Below are 19,846 nucleotides of genomic sequence, written 5' to 3'. Positions count from 1 at the left end.
CTCTAGTAATTTGTAGGGTTCAAATTAACATACCATCTTAAGAAACGATATTTTTTCTAAATTCTAGCAAGCCTTGTAAAGGATAAAAGCCTTATTGCAACTTTCAGACATTGCCCCATCTCCTCAGTTGTGTTGACACATATCTCCCAGGTTCCTTGTGTATTTCGTATCGTTTCATTTTTCATAATAGAGCTGAATAAATTCTTCAGTTTCCTTATATGGTCCCATTTGATGAAGAACACAGGACTTAAGGAAACCTTGCAGATAGTCAGTCACCAGGTCCTATACCCAGTGCCAAAAGCAATTTTACTGTCTGAATGTAGCACAGGCTATATAAATAGATGGGATGGCTGGTAAATATGTTTCAGGGTCTGCAAACATGATTTCAAGAATCAACCAGTATTATCTTTTTTGTTGTACCTAACTCTTCCCCTCCTCCCACCTCACCTTCAAGCCCTAGAAGATGACAGGACCCTAAAATGCAGGTTTGGGTCATTGAGCTTACTTTGGAAGCAGTGTGGCCAAGTGGAGAGCATAGGGGCCTGGGAGGTAGAAGGACTTGGGTTCTAATCTTGGTTCCACCACTTGTCTGCTGTGCAACTTTGGGCAAGTCACTTAACTTCTCTCTGCCCAGTTCCCTCATCTGTAAATTGTAAACCCCATGTGGAACATGATTATCTTGTATTTACCCCAGTGTTTACAGCAGAACTGAAAAGAAGAGAGAATGGACTTGCTGAAGAGGACACCTGTCATTAAAAAGCATTTCAAACTGATGGATTTTTGCTTTTCAGAAATGCCTGTGGTAATCATTCTAATTACCACATACTTTGTTGTGTAGCATTTTAGCCTGGACACTTAATACCATCAGCCTTACAGAAACTCTTGCAAAACTTCTCCACATCAGTAAATCAATTGTATGTATTGAGTGCTTAGTCTGTGTGTCCAACTCCATTTACTTGTGTCCACCCCAGCGCTTACTACAGTGCCTGGCACACAGTAAGTGCTTCACAAATACTGTGATTATTATTTTTTAGAGAAGCAACATGGAGTAGTGGGTAGAGCACAGACCTGGGAGTCAGAAGGTTGTGGGTTCTGCTTGTGTGACCTTGGGGAAGTCACTTCACTTCTCTGTGCCTCCATTACCTCATCTGTGAAATGGGGATGGAGGCTGTGAGCTCTACATGGGACAGGGACTGTGTCCAGTAGGATTTGCTTGTATCCACCCCAGCACTTAGTACAATGCCTGGCACATAGTAAGTGTTTAACAAATACCAAAATCATTATTATTATTATTATTCAGAGAATTGCACTAAGCGCTTGGAGAAGTACAGTAGAGTTAATAGACACAAGCCCCGGCCTCAAGGATCTTACGATCTAGCAGAGGTGACAATAAAATAAATAACAGGTAAGGGAAGCCTTAGAGTTGGGAAGTGAGTGCAGGAAGTACCTATGTGCTTAGGGGGAGAGGACTCAAGTGCACAGGTGACCTGAAAAGGTTTAAGTGACAATAGAAAGTGAGGGTGGGGGGCGTGGAGGGGAGTAAAGCCATAAAACTGAAAATGGAGGGAATCTTATTCTGGTTCAGTTTCAATCATTTTCCTCTAGGACTGATGGACTGGCCAACAGATTTCAAAGAAAAATCTAGAGGGTCACCACTTTTCCCACTGGTGTTGCCAGTGACCCAAACCTGCCTTTTAGGGCCCAGTCACCTTAGAGGGCATAGAGGTGAGGTCGGGGGTGGTTAGGGGTGGGGAGAAAGAATGGGTATGTGGAGACCCGGAGCTTATTATTGTTGAAATAGAATCTTGTCTCTTGAACCATTAATGCAGGCTAGGTCTGTAGGACCACAGACTCAGTGCTGAAGAACCTGTGCCTTATTTCTTGTCTGCAAAACACAAACAAAAATTCACTGAAATTATTTTTCAGTGAATAATTTCTCCAACATATATAACCACATTTATTATTTTTAACACCTTCCCTCTTCTAATCTTTGTTTAGAATCCAGGCCTTCTTTATTGAATTGAATTACTTCCTCCTGTGGATTTGAATCAGAAACAGCTTCAAAATAAGGGCACCATCATGGAAGTGAATTATTTTCCTCAGCTGAGTGGTCGGGGAAGGTGCAGCTACTAAATCAAGAGTGGTCAGTAATGGTTGCGGGGGAGTTCATAATTTAGGCTTGGAAGATTTCTCTACTTCCTAAAAGTCAGGAGAAACAGGATTTGTTGCCATCTTGAGGCTTCAGAACAGAATACTTCAGATGAGCCTTGCTTTTGTGGAAAAGTATTTTAGGACTATAAAGTTCATCAGGGAAGATGTACCTGACACGACTCCACTGTATCTGAACATAAACATAGGAAATGCGTCTTATCTTTTTATGCTCTTTAAATGTATGGGATAAGCTCCTCATGGGCAGGGAATGTACTTACCAACTCTGTTATATTGTACTCTCCCAAGTGCCATGTACAGTGCTCTTGCTCACAGTAAGTGCTCAATAAATACTGTTGATTGATTTGGAGTAGGATGGCCACTGACAGCCCTTGGGGCTACCAGGTAGACACATTTGATATCAGGTGCATTTTGCCAGACACGCAGTATAACATGAAGCCCATCAATGGGGAAGGATTGTCTCTATCTGTTGCCAAATTGTACATTCCAAGCGCTTAGTACAGTGCTCTGCACATAGTAAGTGTTCAATAAATATTATTGAATGAGTGATGATGTCATCTATCCTATTTTTCCAAAGCCCAGCTGAATCCATAGAGACCTAGTGGGTTTTTCCAAGGGACCTCCCTATGACCTCCCTCACCCACTGTTCCCGATCCTTTACAATCTCCCACATCCTTGTGAACACAGGCTGTGAGGCTGAGTGTTTAAAGGAAAAACACTGGACAGAAAGGCATCCAGGGCCTCATCCACACCAGGCAGGGAACAGGCCAGCTGAAAACCCAACTGTTCTGTAGAAAACCAGAAGAATGGTCACCTGAGGGATGTGTGGCTCAAAAGAGCAAATGAATGTGGCTCTTTACCCCATAGTTTTAAAAATAAAGTTGGGGACTCACCTATTTTCCAAAATTAAACATCAGGAAATAGTGATAATAGCATTTGTTAAGTGCTTGTTCTGTGTCAAGCAGTCTGCTAAGCAGTGATTACAAGGTAATCAGGTTGGACAAAGTCCCCGAACCATGTGCGGCTCGCAGTCTAAATAGGAGGAAGAACAGGTACTTAATCCCCATTTTACAGATGAGGAAAGTTAGGCACAGAGAAGTTAAGTGACTTGTCTGAGGTCACACAACAAGCAGTTGGCAGAGCCTCATATCCTCTGATTCCCAGGCCTCTGCTCCTTCACTAGGTCATGCTGCTTCTCAGGTATTTGTGTGTTACTGAAACTTTACCACATATGTGAGGCTTTAATGGTTGAAAATAAAGAAAAGGTACTGAAATGCTTTCCCCAGACGAGGTGTTTCCCGGTATTTTCTGACCGCAGCTCTTTTCCCCAAATCAAAAATTGGAAAAAGGAAAATAAACTAATCTCCTCCCTTTTAAAGGGTTGGCTTTTAAGGCAGCAGTGGTTCCCTTAATTTCTTCATTAATTTTGATAATAGGGATTGAAAAATGCAGAAAGTTAAGAAATTTCTGTGTTATGCTGGCGATAGAGTTGTCAAGGAAAGTTTGTCCTGCAATATCAGGAGAAAGTGTCAGAGCAGGAGGCAAAGTGGGGGGACTCGATTTTCCCGGGACTAAAGCAGATTCCTCCATGTTCCACTTAGAAAAATGAACAAGACACTTTGTCGGTTTTCACTCAACTCTTTCCCAGTTTTCACATATTCTGTTCCTCTTCCACATGCTTCCTTTGTATGCGTATTATATTAAAGAGCAAAAACAAAAATCAGAAAGATTTGTTAAACAGAAATCTGGGAAGACACTTTGCAGTGTGCTCATGTATATTTACCCACCCTCACCTTTTACACAGTGAGGTTCTTTAAGATAGAAGCAGAGATAGTAAGCCTGCTGTATATAACAAACAGCTCACTGGAGGCATGTGTTCAGTTTAAAAAGTTGTACTCTATGTATAAACAACTTTAAAGCTAGTGTGACTAGATATTCCATTTCAGGCTTTATTTATTTTATGTTTCTCCCTGCTGTCTTCCCCAACCTTGGTAGGATTCCTTTTCCCATTTTACCCTGTCCAGTCCTGGTTTCCTGAGGAAATGGTTGAATTTTATCTAAATTTTTTTTTCCACAAAAAGAATGTCAACTGAAGACCTCTATTAACTCCCCTTCTAATACAAAGTTCGCATTATAGAGAAAGGTCCACATGAGCAGCACTCTATAGTAAAGTGGGACAGGCGATTCATATGCAAATAAACTTGCCACCCACCGTGTGTGGAGGCTGCGGCTTATTTAGTTAAGCCATTCTGTAGTCGGTCTAATACAGCTGCTGCCTCTGCTGAACTCAGAAGCCTCTGCTGAACTCAAGGAGAACAGTACCGAAGTGGGATGCGACTCTGAAGGAGTAGGAACTCGAGGAGGTAAGTCGACCACTGAAAAGGGGCATGTGTCCACACGTGTTTGCCGGCCACACGCAGGAAGAAAGTCTTTAACTTCGGGCTTCAGAAATGTTATTAGTCAAAGAGTTTCACTTTGGAGTTGGTGATGCAGTTTCCAGAAAGATTTTCGCTCTTGCTTTCTCCTGCCTGTTACCAGTGGTTCAGCTGGAATCACTCCTTTTTTGACTGCTGCATTCCTCCGTGCCCCACCAAAGCTAAACCACTGGTGCCCTCGGGCACTTAGACGACAACCCTTGATTGGATGGGTGATCCCAGATACTTTCAGATGCCCCTTTGATCGGTGGCAAGTGGTTTTTATCCTGGATACTGACGGAATGGGGCTAGAAATTCATCCTGTTGGAGGTTATGGCTGGATTCTTCAGCTATGGGCAGGTACCAGGGAGATGTTTTTGTTTTACTTTTTGAATCTCAGGCACGTTGCTATGGAAAACTGGATAGCTGCAAGAAATGAAGCAAGGGTTACAGGGACTCCAGTCTTAAATGGTTACTTTAGTAGTTGAAGAAAAAGTCTTATTAGCCAAACACTCACCCTTAACGAAACGTGGCGGAATTATTGATGGATGAGTTAAGTGGGAACTAGAGGAAGTTTAGGAAGCACTGGCTTCTTTCTTGGAGCCTCTGAATTCTCATGGCAAAACAGGGATGCACATCCTTAGCCCCTGGAGGAGGGGAAAGCAGGGAGGGAGAGGTCAGGAACAGAGTTTGGGGATCTCCAGAGCCTATCAGGCCCTGACAGGTTTGCCTACAAGTGTGACACTTAGGGATGGGGAGGATAGGGTGAGAAGGAAGCGAAGTAGCAACTTGGTAGATTCCCTACAGTGGGCTAGTGTGCCCTGGAAAGAACCATCCACTGGCTGCAAATGTTTAAACACAGCCTGGGCTGGCATGGGGGTTTCTTCAAGATAGACTTGTCAGTCCAGTCTCTGCTTCATGAATTAAAAAACATCAGGGAATGGGGGCAAACATTGTGTAGGCAGGGCAATTTCAACTCTTGGTGTGGTACCTAGTTCAAGGTGATTGCTGAAACCATTTCTAGTCCCCCACCAAAAAGCCCCCAAGTTAAAAAAAAAAAAATCAGAGCTTTATTTTTATCTTGAGAGATCCCATTTGTTAAAATAACTTTATGACTCGTGAGCTATACGTAGATGTTCAGCCATTAGCATCTTCCCCTGGATGTCAGGAGGTCATGGGTTCTTATCCTGACTCTGCCACTTGTCTGCTTTGTGACCATGGGCAAGTCACTTCACTTCTCTGTGCCTCAGTTCTCTCATCTGTAAAATGGGGATTGAGGCTATGAACCCTACTTGGGACAAGGACTGTGTCCAATCTCCTTCACTTGTATCCATCCCAGCACTTAGTACAGTGCCTAGCACATAGAAATCGCTTAACAAACACCCCAATTATTATTATTATTACCATCCCCCCCATCCTCATCCATTTCCCCATCATGATAGAGTGCAGTACAGAACAGAGGAGGTACTGGATTCGTTGGGAGCAAGTGAAGAGTCTCTTCACTGCCTTGGGGAGGAGTAGTTTCCATGACGACACTGCTGTTGATGAAATTGTAACATGCAAATGTTTCCTTTTTTTTTTTTTTTTGCTATTCATCAACAGAGCGGCGAAGTTGAGTGGGAAGAGAGTGGCTTATTGGCTTTCCTAGAATTTCCCCATGGTTTTTTCTTAAGCCTGGGACATGTTGTCTATGTGAGTTTCTTAGGAAAAGAGCTTGAGTCATATTTTGTGCAGAGAAGTGTCTCTCCTTTGAGGTGATACCCTAGTTCACCTATAGCATCCTTCAGAGTTGCACCAAGGCTGTTTTGTTTTTAGTTGCATTTTGCTGGCTGGGTTTTTGTTTTGTTTGATGTCTGTTTTTGTCAAAAGGGAGCTGTGTTTATGTTAAGTCAAATTGTCTCTCACTTTTGAGGACTGTTCAGATTCATTATGCTGTTAGTCCAGCGACCTGCACATGGGAGACACCCTATTGAAGTTGTTGACTACTACAGGCTGACTAAGGATGTTTTTCTTTGCAGAGTTTGATGCTTTTTTTATAGTATTTAAGTGCTTACTTTGTCGAGCACTGTTCTAAGCATTGAGGTAGGTTCAAGTTAATCAGGTAAGACACAGTCCCTGTCCTACATGGGCCTCACAGTCTAAGTAAGAGGGAGAAACTGTATGTGAAAACAATATCAGGCTAGACCTGATAGAGAAATTGTACAGGAAAAACCAGTGTGTTTGGCTGAGAAAAATTTGGTGGCCATGACAAAGGGGATTTTTAAATACTGTAATTTTTTTAAGGTATTTGTAAAGTACTTACTATGCGTCAGGTACTGTTCTAAGTGCTGGAGTAAGTGCAAGTTAATTAGGTTGGACACAGTCCCTGTCCCTCATGGGGCTTACAGCTTGTCAGAGGGAGAACAGATATTGAATCCCCATTTTACAATTGAGGGAACTGAGGCACAGAGAAGTTAAGTGACTGGCCCAAAGCCACACAGCAAGCAATTGGCAGAGCCATTGACAGATCCAGGATTAGAACCCAGTTCCTCAGAGTCCCAGGCCCATGCTTTTTCCACTAGGCATGTTGCTTCTTAATGTAATAAAAGAACTGTGAGGCCATAACAGATTAAAGCTATGAGAATGATGCCTAACCATATAAATGTATGGGTGCAATCCCCAAGGCTTCAAAGGAAATTCTGTGCACACATCTCAGGGCGGACTTTGCTCATTAGATGAAGATTTCTCAGTTCATTGCCTGCTAATAGTGTATCTTTTAAAAATAACTTTTGCATGTTAGAGTACAGTCAGATCCAAACTTATTTCAGAATCTCACTGCAATCCAGCCTTTTACCACTTTGCCCACAATAACTACCTTAGTTGTTGAATTATCATTTTTTTATAAAAAAAGGAAAGTTTAAGTCTTCAAAGCTGTATGATCCTGACCGCATATGGTCCTATTCCCTGTCAGTCAATGCCTTCGTCACACCCGTAGCCAGGAGATGGATAAGGAAAAGAGCACAGGTTGATTTTTTCCATTTTATCTTGATGTTAGGGCCCTATTAATGTGGGGCTGAAATCAAATTCCTAAGGGCAAGCTATCCACAAATGTGGCGTAACAGAAACCACTATCCCTTATCAGCCTTTTCAGCAAGTTTATAAACCTAGGAAATAATATTGTTGAAAGTAGCATTTTCAGGCTGAAAGATTTCTAATTTATGAAGTTATTCTTAAAGGGCATTTAAAATATTACAAACTCTTAATGCAGCAAGAATTTGATTTGGATGTTATTTAGCAGAAAATTAGTATTACTAGCATTATTAAGCACTTAGTACAGAGTACGAAGCAATGTAATTAAGAAATCAGTTAACATGGGATTCCTGTCCAGCAAACCCACTAAGTGGGGGAGTACAGACATAAAATAGTAGAAGTATATAGTACAGACAACAATCAGAACAAGTCCAAATTCAACAATCCAAAATAACATTAAAATAGGTAAGCTTTAAAAATAGTATTTAAGTGTTTACTGATAAGCCAGGCACTGTTCTAAGCACTAGGGTAGATACAGGGTAATCCGGTTGGACACAGTCCCTGTCCCACATGGGACTCACAGTCTTAATCCTCATTTTACAGATGAGGTAACTGCAGCACAGAGAAGTGAATTGACTTGCCCAGGATCACACAGCAGACAAGTGGCAGAGCTAGGATTAGAACCCAGGTCCTTCTGACTCCAAGGCCTGTGTTATAACCACTAGGCCATGCTACAGGGACCAGCCTTTGAATAATTCCAAACATTTCTTGGTGAAGGGAAAAAAACAGTCATGATCAGCCCCCATTCTGAAAGTTGGGAAGGCCAGTTTGATCCTCATGGATTTTCTTAGGAGGAGGAAGGCAGTTCCAGTCCAGCAGGAAGACCAGTTTGATCCTCATGGATTTTCTTAGGAGGAGGGAAGGCAGTTCCAGTCCAGCAGGCATGTCTTCTTCCCAAACACTGTGATTCTACAGTCCCCTGTTAACAAGGAGGCTTTGACTGACTAGGTGTTTTCCCTAGGGTGGCCATTTCTGGATTTTAGCTGGTCTCTCTCCTGTGTGTTACTAATCTAGCAGCAGATTCCTGTAAGCCCAGTATTTTTATTTTAAGTGCCCAATTTTAGCTCCTGTCACTATGTCTTGGGGCTGGGAAGCAGTGCCCACATGCAGAAGGACCTGGAAGGGCCACATATGAGTCTGGAGCCTGGATTCCTCCAACCTCATGCTCTAGGTTCTGTCAGTTTCCATAAAAGGTTCCATATGATTATAAGCTCATTATGGTCAGGGAATGTGCCTTCTAATTCTGTCATAAAGTACTCTCATATACTCTTATAGTACTCTAGTAGTCATATAGTAGAGTTCTCTGCTCATAGTGAGTGCTTAGTAAATATGATTGATATGTCATCACCATGTTACCTTGCATAATGCACATAGCCTATGTCTGTTACTTCAGGCCAGCCAAAGCACGTCTAGTATCTGCAAGCTTCATCGCTGGCTACCATAGTTCTGGCTTCTGCCTACCATCCCCTCTCTGGCCTCCTTCCACATTGTGGAAGCGTGATTTTCAGAATTGATTTGGAGGTGGTGGTGTAGGGTGGGTGGTGTTGAGTTTTTCTGTCCAAGTTGGAATAGCTGGAGTGTGGGTAGAAGTAAAGTGTTTGGGGAAGTGCAGGTATAAACAGGTAGGCTGTTTTCCAAATATCCTCTGTAAGAGAAATCGAAAGGTGTTCCCGGACAACCTAATTCATGTTGAATGAAACTACCTCCGACTGAGTCACTGGGTGCTTATTCTCCATCTGCTTTCTCAAGGATTTTTGCTTAGAAACGATATATTCTAGAGTACCCTTGAGGAGCTTTCAGAAAAGGAGGACGCAGTACAGAGGCAGCAGCGTCTGACAGGATCCCAGCTTATGTTTACTCAGTAGTTGCAACTGTGAAAGATGAAGCAAAAGTTCATTTAACAATAAATCCACACTTCAGAATTGACGGATTTCACTAGGTCAAAAGCCAACCATAATTTACATGATGGATAATTTATTAGACAGCTGGAGAATGCTCAGAGTTGGTATCCTAAGAAGTTTAGGCCTGCAAGTAAATGGGACTCAGATAAGCACCTCACTATTTCCTAAGCTCCATATTCAGTTATTTAGGGGAATCAGGAATTAAAAAAACCCCAGAAGGTTTCACTCTCTAATATCCTTCCTTTTTTGATTAATAAAATCCTTATGATTGGAACCACTTTTCATTTATTTTGTCTCAAGTGCTAAAATAAATGGTGGTAAGGTCCTTTTAGAATACTCTATAAGTTTTTGTTATCTTTTAATGGAAACTTCATGCAAATCCCCTGCATTGATATCTCCCCCTTAACTCTTGAGGCATCTTTAGGAAATGAAGATCCCAGGAGAGATTATTCTGTAGAGTCTGGATAACTGTTCTGCCGGTAAAATGGAAAAAGTTGTAACTAGCACTTCATATGCTGTTGGCATGTACTATGAGTTGAGTAATAAATAGGCTGTGTTTGGTCTTGTAGTTGAAGGTAATGCTACTAATGGTGTGAACTTCCTGTAAAATACAAATGTAGCTGGAGAGACGCCTGGGTGCCTGACCCGCAGTCCTTTCTGAATGAGCTACGTGCAGAATCTGTCCTTTGGTTAGCATATGTAACTTGCATGTTGGGTTCAAACCTGACCAGGGCTCTGACTCCGTGTTGTACAGGATGTTTTCATTTTAATCAGCCCCCTTTATGTCTAAACATACACACACACATACACACACACACACATACACACACTCTCTCTCTCTCTCTCTCTTTCTCTCCCACCCCCTTCAAATGGGAAATAGGGAGGAGCCGTGGGAGGAAATCCACAAAAAGGGAATAGACTGAGCTTTCCTGTAGGGCTGTTTTAAAATAGCATGTCCTAGTAGGCAAGGATGGGACCTCCTATTTGTTCTGGCCAGAGCAATTGTGTGCATTCCATCAGTATTCCTTGATAACAGAGTTTATTTTGCCCACTTGTACATGATTGCTCCCCTTGTGCTAACTATTTAACAGCAGTTTTCATTTTTTCCCCCCTCTTATTCATTCTATGTGGAGTAGTAGTGGAGTAGTAGTGACCAGGTATTCATTTATTCAGTTGTATTTATTGAGTGCTTACCATGTGCAGAGCTCTGTACTAAGCGCTTGGAAAGTACAATTCACTCCCAGTAGTACTGGCCAAGATTCAGGATCACATTTCTGGAGGTCGTATTCTGTGCCATCCAAATGAGAGTGCTGCTGATCTTCTAGGGGTAGGGAGTGGATGGATCTGAGTATTGAAGGCATGGAAGGAAGGCTGAAGACTGACTCTCAAGCTGGAAAGTCTTAAAACTTTAGTGTGATTTGGAGATCACATGAAATAAGGAACCAAAAGCTACCATGCTTTAGATTAATATTGGCCCAAATCTTAGTCTGAAAAAATATTGGTACTTGTAAATTGATAGGCTCACCTCCTGCTATCTTGTCCCATTTCCATCATTGGAGAAAAGCCATTCTATCAATGGAGAAATGGTTGATTAAGAAATGTAGACCCAAAAGGAGGCTTTGCTTATTAGCTTTCAGTTGCTTCTAATGGGGTAGGTAGGAGGGAGGTAATAGTGGATGATGAGAGAAAGGATTAGTGGATGTTTATTCTTGAGAGCTTATTGGCGTTTTGCCTCTGAGCTAATTTGGGGGGGGGGGGGAGGATGGCGGACTTTGCTTACTTAGCTATTCTGTAATTGCTCGTCTCTTCTATTGCCACCTTATTGATCTTCTTTACTATTTATCATATGTTATTTACCATTCTTTACTATGGATGTATTTTTCCTTGACAGTTCACGGAATGTCCCAGAATACAGTAGTGGAACTTCCCTTCACTACTGCCCTCATCCATGTTAAATGTGCACAAGATGTTGTTAGTCTTCCTCCTTGGGCCTTCGAAGGATTCCAGTCTCTTTGAAATGCTTTCAAAGAGTTAATCTGTTGGAAATAAATGATTCAGTGACTGTTTTGAGTGGGGTTTTTTTAATGGTATTTGTTAGCCTTATACTATGTGCTCTGTTTAAGTGCTAGGGTAGATACAACCTGAACAGGTTGAACACAGTCCCTGTCTCATATGGGGCTCACAGTCTTATTACCCATTTTACAGATTCATTCGTGAGTGAGTGAAGTGACTTGCTCTGGGTCACACAGCAAATTTCCAGGCCCGTGCGCTATCCACTAGGCCATGCTGTCTTTTTATTATTGCATGCTGATTTCTTCATAGTTGTCCATAATGTATTAATTTTAATTCCTATCTCTTGAACTTAAGCATACTTTTCTCCTGCAGGAAGAGAGCTTGGTAATATGAGGCCGTTTAGATAATTGAGAGAATGTTTTCCTTGGCCTTTGAGGCAATGTCAAAGTCTGCAGAGTATCAAGTAACAGTATAAAGCAAAACTGTGTTGTAGTGACTGCTTAACCAACAAAGAATCTTCATCTTTTGTAGGAGGAGAAAACCAGAGGGAACAAGGCACCTGAAAGGAGCAGAGAAAACTTTTCAATGAGTAAGTTAAACTAACACTGTTGTGTACATCTCCAAAAAAAGGCAGCATATGGTCCCTAAAATCAGCAATAGCAGTACTGGTGAAATTTGACTTTGATTTCTGGGTCCTGTGTGTAAACCCAAAGAAACTGAATCCTAATGGCCTTTTAGAAGTCTCAAACCAAACTCATTCGTGGCCAGATAACTATCACATATATTACATAATCAAAAGGCATCTGCCATTCCAAAAAGCCATGTGAAAAGCCACTTCAAAAACCATCTGCCATTTGAAAGTGTTGAAAAGGCAGTGCCTTTGTGCATAAAGCAGTGAGGGATTTAGCCTTAACAGGTAGCCACTTGCCTCCATTCTGGAGGCATAATCAATTCCAGCAAGCCAGGAGTAAAGAATAAGGCTTGTAGTTTCCCACTGCCAATTCACCAGCAGCAACAGGAAATTCCAAGTTGGTTACAAGGAGTGTTTTTTCCATGAGTCCCTCTGCCTGCTTGTTCCTGGGCCCCTCTCTGCTCCCGGTCAGGTACTTCTGTCTTGCCAGTGGGCACCACAGACTCCTTGCAGCTGGACAATGGAGAAGTGGGACTTACATAATTTCCAAGCACTTAGAATCTTCAAAGCTTTATTGTAAGAGCATCTCCTCCAAGAGATCTTCCCCGACTAAGCCCTCACTTCCTATTCTCCCACTCCATTCTGTGTTGTCCCTTGCATTTGGATTCACAACCTTTAATCACCCTTCCCTCAACCCCCATGGCACTTAGTTACATATCCATAGTTTCTTTAAATGATTATTCTCTCTCCCCCTCTAGACTGTAAGTTCACTGTGGGCAGGGAACGTGCCTTCCAACTCTGTTACGTGGTACTCTCCCAAGCGCTTAGTACACTGCTTTACACATTGTAAGTGCTCAGTAAATACGATTAGTGGATTGCACCCAGTGAGCAGTCTATAAAATGTTATTCTTACTACTCTGAGTCAGAGAAAAAGATTAAATTAGGAGAACAGATTCCCCCAAAATCCACCCTCTTAAGAACAGACTCACTTTATGGACTATGAGCTCACTGTGGGCAGGGAACATGTCTACCGACTATGTTATATTGTTCTCTCCTAAACACTAAATGCAGTGCTTTGCACACAGTGAGCGCTCAAGAAATACGATTGAGTAGCACTTCAGCCCAGACTGTGTGCAACAGGGCTAACTGATGTAGAAGAGAGCTGTGATGGGGGAACAGCCCCCTTCCCTAACAAGCCCCACCTTATATTTATCAGCATTTACTAAATGCAGTACACTACACGAAGCCCTTGGGAGAAATTTCAGAAGCACAAGATTCTGTGACCAAATCCTGACACTGGCTATGGTTTCACCATGAAAATTTGTATCCTTGTCATAAAAAGGTGTAAAATTTATTGTAGTAATTCATGCAGAGTGGTCTGAGAAAACATTACTTGTTAACTAGTAGTTCAAGAAAACCTGTTAACAGGTTGGCGGTTGCCAGTTGAATCTTAGGTGAGGCTTCATGGATTCCCAGTGGGTACACCCTTTGTACCCAGAATTCGACTCTGTTGACTAGCTCACTCAGCCACTTCACCCGGAAAGCAGAAACACTAAATTATCTTGCCATTTTATAGTATTTTTTAGCTGTTCCATATGGAACTGCGCAGACACTGTCTAAAGCAGGAGTTATGGAAAGCAGGTGGAAACCTGACTCTTTCCGTCTTCCCATTGGTGTCAAGGAAACCATTTGCACACATTCTCTTAAATCCTTTGCAAGCATTGACTCAGGCTTCCAAGGTTCCAGGTTCAAATTCATAGCAGAATTGGGTTGTTTTTCATTGGTATTTGGCCCACGGTGCCCATTCCAAGGTAATTAAGTTTCAAAATGTAGTAAAAGTAATAATCATAATTGTGATATTTGTTAAGCGCTTACTTTATGCGGAGCACTGGTCTAACTGCTGGGGTAGATACAAGATTAAACAGGTGGGACACAGTCCCTGTCCCACTTGGGGCTCACAGTCTTAATCCCCATTTTACAGTTGAGGGAACTGAGGCACAGAAAAGTAAAGTCACTCAGCAGGTATGTGGGAGATCCAGGATTAGAACCTATGTCCTCTGACTCCGAGGCCAGTGCTCTTTCCCCTAGATCATGGTGCTTCCCAGTGCATTCTTATTTTAATTACTTTGAGGAAGCTGAAAGTTTTGATGTTGTGCTCTAAGAAATGAGTTTCAGTCACTTTTTTGGAGTCTTCATTCTGGTGACTTTCTCCCCACCATAAAAGCAAGCTTTTTTTAAAAAAATATAAGATTTGAATTGGTTCCCTGCCTCTAAAATTACTCAATGTTTGGAGTAGCCTTTCTGTATTGTTTATGGTACATATCGTTGGGCTTTCCTATCTGACTTTGGTAGATACTTCTATGCAGCAAATTCCTTTTAATGTTCCTTAACCCAAATTTGCATTTAGTAATCTGAAAATGTACTGGAATGAAACTGGTTTAACTTAGTTTAGAAGCATGTACATAAGAGAGACAGTGTGGCTCACTGGAAGAGCCCAGGCTTAGGAGTCAGAGGTCATGGGTTCTAATTCCGGCTCTGCCACTTGTCAGCTGGGTGACCTTGGGCAAATCATTTAACTTCTGTGTGCCTCAGTTACCTCATCTGGAAAATGAAGCAGCAGAGAAGCAGTGTGGCTCAGTGGAAAGAGCCCAGGCTTGGGAGTCAGAGGTCATGGGTTCTAATCCCGACTCTGCCATTTGTCAGCTGTGTGACTTTGGGCAAGTCACTTCACTTCTCTGGGCCTCAGTTGCCTCATCTTTAAAATGGGGATGAAGACTGTGAGCTCCATGAGGGACAATGTGATCACCTTGTATCCCCCCCAGCACTTAGAACAGTGCTTTGCACATAGTAAGCGCTTAACAAATACCAACATTATTATTATTATTATTAAAATGGGGATGAAGACTGTGAGCCCCACGTGGGACAACCTGATGCCCTTGTATCTACCCCAGCGCTTAGGACAGTGCTTGGCACATAATAAACGCTTAACAAACGCCAACATTATTATTACTGTTATTATTAAAATGATTTCACTGTCCAAAAGGTACAGTTTCAAAGAGACATTTTAATCCTGTGCTTTTGGAAGTTATCTTCAAGTAGCTGTACAGGTTTCCAAATATTTGACTTAATTCAGACCAAACCAATATTACTCATATAAATAGCCTTGTTTGAATGTATTCTGACTTCAGTTGTGATATGATGCCTTATTATTTGAAAATAGTGGTCTTATTTTAAAAGCGTGGATGAAGCTTCCTATGTGAAACCGAGACATTTTATAAATATTCTAAATGTCTTCTACCTCAATTTGTTTTGTTTTGTGTGAGTTTTGAAAGTATTAGTGATTTGAGCATCATAAATCCATAGGTGGCCTTTGTGACAATGTATTAACTAGAATTGTTAAGCAAGACAACACCCAGGTTATTTTTGACCACAGGTTTCATTTTAAATGGCCTTTTAAGAACATCTCGTTTTAGCATTGCTTGTGAGAGTTTCTTCCATCTCTGATAAGATGAGAATGCATTTCTTGCAGAAGGAGGAGTAGCCTTGGGTAATAAAAAGAGATCATTTTAGTTCAAGGAGTATTTTTCCTCTCTGGTCTTCGGTTTCTCCCAATTTAAAATAATACCTACCATTCTGTCTTCCTCAGAGAAACATTTTGAAGATGAATGAGGTAAACTTTAAAAATATGATCATCTAAAAAAAGCTCATTAAGAGCCTTGGCGGTTCCACTATACAAATGCAGAATGGAGCAGACAGCATTGATGGAAAATGCAAGGACTCAGATTCCAATTAAAATCAGGCTGCTGTAGTAGGCATTGGTACTGAATCAAAGAAATGATTTCATCAAACACTTCAATCATTCAATCAATGATATTTATTGAGAATTTACTCTGTGCAGAGAACTTCTTCATTTTCTTCAAAATGGAGAAATCAGAAATGGGCTCTTGGAAGAGAAATTCTCATTTCCTCTTCAGGAAAGAGCAGCTGCCAGCATATCAGAAGGTGGTATATAGGTCTGATAGTGAGTCTGTGATGTGTCTCTTAAATGTTAGCTAGTGGTCGATGGAGTTTGGAAAAAGGAGTGAAATCCTGACATTCCCTTGTGTCCTAAACAGATTACCCTTGCCTCTGTCCCACCCTGCCTAACAGTTACCTCTTTCTTTAACTCTGGACTCCTCTCCATCAGAAAGTGGAAACAAAGTCGGATTTTGCTGCAGGTTCCCCTTTTTACAAAGTGGAAAATCAATAGCACCGACTTCTTCACCACTGAGACAACTTTACCCAACAGGTTTTGAGTTCCCATACCTAACAAGGCCCCTTCTATATGTTTTTTTTTTCAGTCCATTCCTCCTATTTCGTTTCTCAGAGGTGAAAATTACTGTTGTTCCTGTCAAGAACATACACAAGTTGTTTGTGGAAAGTGTAAAAGATTGGCATCAGGTGGTCAAGCGCCACTTGGAAAAGTGTGAAGAAAAGTTAGATGGAATCAAAAGACTAAATTAAAAAGCTTCTAGTTTAGAGTAAGCAATTGTTGAAGTTCAGCATTTCACTAAGTATTCAGTCAGTTAATCAGTGATATTTATTAATCCTAACCCATCTGGATTACAGCATCAACCTCCTTGCTGATCTTCCACCCTCCTGTCTCTCCCTACTCCAATCCATACTGCTGTCCGGATCATTCGGGACATATCACCCGCCTCCTCAAAAAATTCCAGTTGTTGCCCATCCACCCCCTATCAAATAAAACATCCTCACCATTGGGTTTAAATCACTCCAGCACCTTGCCCCCTCCTACCTCACTCTCACTTTTCTCCTTCTACAACCCAGTCCGCACACTTTATTCCTCTAGTGCTAACCTTCTCACTGTGCCTCTATCTCGCCTGTCTCGCCACCACCCCTTTGTCCACGCCCTGCCTCTGGCCTGGAACGCCCTCCCTCCTCAAATCCCACAGACAATTACTCTCCCCCTCTTCAAAGCCTTATCTCCTCCAAGCACATCTCCTCCAAGAGGCCTTCCCAGACTAAGCCCCACTTTTCCTCATCTCCCATTCCCGTCTGCGTCACCCTGACTGGCTCCCTTTGCTCCACCCCCTTCCCAACTCCATAACTCATGTACACATATCTGTAACTTTGTATTGATGCCTGTCTCCCCACTCTAGACTGTAAGCTCATTTGGGGCCGGGAATGTCACTGTTTACTGTTGTATTGTACTTTCTCAAGCGCTTAGTACAGTGCTCTGCACACAGTAAGCACTCAGTAAATAAGATTGAACGAATGAATTTATTGAGCACTTACTATGTGCAGAGCACTTTAAGTACTTGGGAGAGTAGAATACAACAGAGGTAACAGATACATTCCCCGCTCAGAATGAGCTTAGGGTCTAGAAGGGGAGACAGACATTAATATAAATGCAGAAATGATCAGAGCGTTTAGTTTTACAAGGAGGTGAAATAATACAGTTGCAAATAGGAAATACCAGATGGTTAAGGTGGAATGGCAATTTAATTCTTAATGAAACAGAGGTGATATTCAGTTTCTGAGAAGCCCTGTGTATTTTAATGCCATTATTAGTTTTCTTTAGTAACTATTTTTGATTGTCATGATTAATTTTGGCAGGATGGTGCTATGCATCAGTCTTTAGGGACAGAGGTGTCAAATGGCACTAACTCTTTGCTGAAAGAGAACTCTGAGACATTTGTACACAGCTTATTGCATGCATAATTCAGCAACACAGCTTATGTGGTATTTTATTTGCATGTAGGATTTTCATCTGGGCACAGATTTCCAAAGAATCTGGATGTTTCCAATTGACTTGTACTATTAACTGAAGAACATATCTAGATTTGGGGAAGTACAGTCAAACTTATCTGAAATTAGATCTGCCATATTTTTTAGTGGCAAAATGCTCATCATGGGTCCGGTTACTAGTTCATATGCCTCCTCAACTCAAGTGCAGTAAGATCCACAGATGCTGTCTTGCTCATTTGAGAGAACAGATGTTTTTAATCAAGATGTTTCTGCTACCTTATAAGGTCTACTTTATTTGGTAATGGGGATGATTTTTTTTTCTTTTTACCTTGCAATCATGAAAGTGAAAGTGGTTTGAATTATAAAAGAGCAATAGGTACATGTTAATAGTATTACTCTTATCCAGCAACTTTATTTTCCCTGGGAGTTGATGTTACCATTCCTTCCATGGAAAATGATAGCAGCGCAAAGCCTCAACTCTTCTGTAATTTGTCATGGGAGTATTAGCCAAGATGAATGCATATTGAGGAAGAGGATCCCTTCCATATTTAGAGGTTGCCAATCTCCAGCCTTGGAATGATAACGAAGCTGAAATGTTACCACAGCTTGGTGTGGTGACAAAATGATTGATTGACAGAAGTGAACCAACGAGAGTGAGAAGTTTTTGAGTCTTGATAGCAACTCTGCGACAGATTTGAGGAATGGTATCGGCTAGTTGACTTCGCTTATCTGACCTCAATTTCCTTACCTGTAAAAATTAGGAAAAATAGGTGGAGTGTGGGGGAAGTAATACTGCAGAGAAGTCTGAAAACCACTAAGTGTCCAACACTTTTTTTGTGGATCGTTAGAAGACAAATTCTTTCCCTGGACTAAAGGAAATCATACTCAACTAGAAACTCTTTGTTTGACAACCTGTACTTTAGATGTATATTTCCAAAAATGAATGTTAGACCACAGTCTTATTTTTAATAAGATACTTTTAATTTATGTCATCCAATAAAAAGTACCTTTTGTCACATCTGCTTTGAAAAAGTGAACGATCCTTTTCATCATGAACTTTTTGCAGATGGCAAAGCCGAAGGGTAACCCCAGACCCCTCTCAGGATCTTAGTATTCATTCAATAGTATTTATTGAGCGCTTACTATGTGCAGAGCACTGTACTAAGCGCTTGGAATGTACAAGTCGGCAACAGTTAGAGACAGTCCCTGCCTATAGACTTACAGTCTAATCGGGGGAGATAGGCAGACATGAACAATGGCAATAAATAGAATCAAGGGGAAGAACATCTCATTAAAACAATGGCAGATAAATAGAATCAGGGTGATGTACATCTCATTAACAAAATAAATAGGGTGATGAAGATATATACAATTGAGCGGACGAGTATAGTGCTGAGGGGGGTGGGATGGGAGAGGGGGAGGAGGAGAGGGAAAGGGGTAGATGAGGGTTTAGCTGCGGAGAGGTGAAGGGGGGGTAGAGGGAGCAGAGGGAAAAGGGGAGCTCAGTCTGGGAAGGCCTCTTGGAGGAGGTGAGCTTTAAGTAGGGCTTTGAAGAGGGGAAGAGAATTAGTTTGGCGGAGGTGAGGAGGGAGGACGTTCCAGGACAGCGGGAGGACGTGGGCCAGGGGTCGACGACGGGATAGGCGAGAATAATAATGATAATAATGTTAGTATTTGTAAAGCGCTTACTATATGCAGAGCACTGTTCTAAGCGCTGGAGTAGACACAGGGGAATCAGGTTGTCCCACTTGAGGCTCACAGTCTTAATCCCCATTTTACAGATGAAGGAACTGAGGCCCAGAGAAGTGAAGTGACTTGCCCACAGTCACACAGCTGACAAGTGGCAGAGCCGGGATTCGAACCCATGACCTCTGACTCCCAAGCCCGGGCTCTTTCCACTG

The 19,846-nt window shown here is 41.8% G+C and overlaps 1 protein-coding gene across 10 annotated transcripts in view; it reads left to right on the top strand.

Moving 5' to 3' along the window:
• The window catches only part of TSGA13 (testis specific 13), a 235,058-nt gene that overhangs the window by 93,623 nt on the left and 121,589 nt on the right, over positions 1 to 19,846 (top strand). For all 10 annotated transcript variants that reach the window (XM_039913212.1, XM_039913211.1, XM_039913210.1 and 7 more), the window contains exon 3: positions 12,098 to 12,155. The gene's annotated coding sequence lies outside the window, so the exon portion shown is untranslated. The remainder of the gene's footprint in view (positions 1 to 12,097; positions 12,156 to 19,846) is intronic.

The sequence above is a fragment of the Ornithorhynchus anatinus genome, chromosome 10 (genome assembly GCF_004115215.2).
Source record: "Ornithorhynchus anatinus isolate Pmale09 chromosome 10, mOrnAna1.pri.v4, whole genome shotgun sequence".
Classification (NCBI taxonomy): Eukaryota; Metazoa; Chordata; class Mammalia; order Monotremata; family Ornithorhynchidae; genus Ornithorhynchus; species Ornithorhynchus anatinus.
The sequence above is the reverse complement of the archived record's forward strand: the minus strand, read 5'-3'. Positions and strand labels throughout refer to the sequence as shown.